The 3,009-nt window shown below is 34.7% G+C and overlaps 1 long non-coding RNA gene across 3 annotated transcripts; it reads left to right on the forward strand.

Moving 5' to 3' along the window:
• The first annotated feature begins 12 nt into the window (after positions 1–12).
• LOC129572644 (uncharacterized) lies at positions 13–1,614 on the forward strand. 3 transcript variants are annotated; one of them, XR_008688472.1, is made up of 4 exons: positions 13–421; positions 474–745; positions 814–939; positions 1,091–1,614. It is a non-coding gene; the product is annotated as an uncharacterized LOC129572644 (long non-coding RNA). The 3 variants fall into 3 exon arrangements; XR_008688471.1 differs by having other exon boundaries at positions 814–966; positions 1,091–1,613; XR_008688470.1 differs by lacking the exon at positions 1,091–1,614 and having other exon boundaries at positions 814–1,065.
• The last annotated feature ends 1,395 nt before the right edge of the window (positions 1,615–3,009 follow it).

The following is a 3,009-nucleotide window of genomic DNA, read 5'->3' on the forward strand; positions in this document are numbered from 1 at the left end:
CATTGCGACAACACCATCGAAGAATGTTGAAGCTCCCTTTTACTACGTCAGCCCGTACGTCACAATTTCGCGGGGAAGTCAAAAAAGCAATCAGATAGAGAAAGAAGCAAGAAATGCGAAGTATTCGCTTGAATCTCGCAAATCGTTCGACCTGTCAATTGAAGATCGTCAAACGAGGGAGGCAGTTGTATATTTCCGTTCACAAGTCGGTTAGGAATCCTTTCAGTTGATTAAAAAAGTGGAAATCTGGCGAAAATATTCTGAAGATTGTGAAATACCAAGTGAATACTTGGACTTGGTTAACGTAGCGATAGGCCAAACGAAATTATTGACGACAAGCAAATTTAAACAGTTTAATAATCTCATCGACCAATGTGAGGGCAAAGAAAGTGAAAAGGTTGTCAAAGCAGAAGACTTAGAGGTAAAAAATTTGTTTAACAATATTAAGAGTAATACATATGTATATGTCATAGGGGTTTTGGTCTATGGTCTACTTGCAAGTAGAAAATTGCAATCAACGTTTCAAGCGACTGGAAATCTTGAAAAATAACAAGTGGGTTGATCCAGATTTGTGTGTAATCAAAGAAAAGAAAATACGTAAAACGAACAGCAACGTTCGAAAAAACGTGTCAATAGTGCTGTTGGTGTTATGCTGAAAGAAGTACGCAAAAATTTGAGAAACGAAACAAAGGAAAATGATGTTGGTCGACGAACTCCCATGACTCAACATGGAGGTACATGGATAGTGAGTATAAATATTCTTATAAAGTATATTCTATAAATAATATATATTTTCATGCATTAATTCAAAAGGTAGAAGATTGTTTAACTAACTACAAGATACAGGATGGAAATACACCGACCCGAGGCATTCTCAAAACCCCGGGCTCCGTGCGAAGAGTTCCATGTCCGTCTTTGACATGGAAGACGAGTCCACAGGTTAAGCTATTTATTGAATAACAGGCCGTGCGTGCTTCAAAAAACAAATAATAATGAATAGAGATGCGTTGTTGTTTCGTTTTGGATTAATTTAAGGATTTTCCATAAAATAATTATTTCTCAAAGAAATATCTGTTTTTTATATTTTCAGCCAACGCAAGAAATTTCAATCAAAAAAGGGAACGATTCACTATGAATATAATTCCTCAATGATCTAGTCTTGGCCGTTTATATCCCCCCTTAATATATATATTTTGAATATGTTGAATGTCTTAGAAATGAATTTACGAAAAAATAACTTCGTTATGCATAAATGAACAAGTACCCAATAGAAGAGTTCAATTATATGTGTTGTGCAATGTGCAACGTAAAAATATATATCATAAGTTCGTGTGTTAATTCTTCCTATCTTTAATATGAACCGTCCCCGGTTCACTCATACTATCAATTCTCTTTTTGAACGTTTTCCTATCCTTTTTATTTTACATTTGTTTGTTCGTTCATTCACTTGAAACCGTTTTCTTTAAGTATATACTTGATTTTAAATGTGAAAATAATTGAAATACACAGAAATCTTCAATATGATTTTAAATTGAATAATTTCAATTTACATTATGAAAAATTATTCATTTGAAAATGTTGAACATTTTAAGTTTTTCTCAAATTCTTAAAAAATTCAAAACGATACACAGGTATTGTCGACTGACGCCATCTCTGATTAAAATGTTAGACTTTTTCCATTGCATCTAAATATGTGAAACTCTTGCGGCAACACTTGTCAATAGATCGTTTGACACGGTGGCGTGCAAAGTACGACGCGAACGACGCAATTGCGTCGGGCGGCACTTGCCGTGGGGCGGTAAAATTGCGAGCGAAGGGAGCAAAAATTTTGTCGCGAAATTTATGGAATTATGCCGCTTCCCGTGGAGAATTGCGAGCGAAGCGAGCAAAAAAATTATGTTGTAATTCTAAGGCGGCAATATTTAGCTGAGGGCGGCAATATTGAGAACTTATTCGATCATTTCATCAACAAATACGTTGCTTGTTTGATGTTCCTTGAATTTAACGAACGTTGAGTTCGTAATATATTTTTTGAGTGATCAGCAAAAAATGTACACAAAAAACTCACAAGATTATGTCTTTTTAAAATTAAAGTTATGTTTATGTTTATCATTCAACCAATAACAATCGATTCAGACCATGGGAATTATTAAGAAATATTTTGCTATAGCACTCATTTTGCTTTCTAGGAAATTTTAATACAGTATAATTCCATATAACATAAATAACGCCAATGCGTTGACGGACAGTTAGTTTACACAAAATTTCATAAACAAACTCTATCATTATTGTACATCGCGTCACCGCAATCAGTATACGAAATGAATCGAGATGCCGCATGCATAAATATGAACGCGATGTATAAATATATTCTAACCGCTGAAATATGCACTTTGCTTAAAATCGAACGAAATTTCACTTTATTGTTGAGGGACATTTCATTCTGTTTTGATTTGTCACTTGAACAAGTTCTTTTGAATTCAATTAAAAATTCACGTCGATCGCGAACATGAAACGAACAAAAGAAAGTGGTAGTAGTTATCGCAAGAAAAAAGAAAAACGTGATAGGGAAAATGCTAAGCAAAAATTGGAGCCATGGACAAATTTGTTAATCCTCAGCCAGACACGGATTCATTATCCACAGAAAATGAAAGTGAACCGATGGAAACAGAGTCACACGGATCAAGTGCTAATGAACTGGAATCAAGTGATAACAAAGCCGATAAAAGCAATAGTGAAAATGAAAGTCAAAATGTTGAATGTGAAAATTCAAGTATGGTTCAAAGTGACGACGAACTGGAATACGGAACTGAAAATCCAATTGAGCCAACCGTTCATGATCCGTTTTGCCTGATTCTTTTCTCGAAAAAATTGTAAAGTCAGGATTTCCACCGATTCCAAATCAACACACACCTTATCCAAAGACAAATGGTCGTAGTTTCAACGAGAGCATTTTTCATGTGAATCATATCAATGGCACACATTATAAGCGTGATTGGTTAGTTTACT

The sequence above is a fragment of the Sitodiplosis mosellana genome, unplaced genomic scaffold, assembly GCF_009176505.1.
Source record: "Sitodiplosis mosellana isolate CC-2019 unplaced genomic scaffold, AAFC_SMos_1.0 Smas_scaffold_5316, whole genome shotgun sequence".
Classification (NCBI taxonomy): Eukaryota; Metazoa; Arthropoda; class Insecta; order Diptera; family Cecidomyiidae; genus Sitodiplosis; species Sitodiplosis mosellana.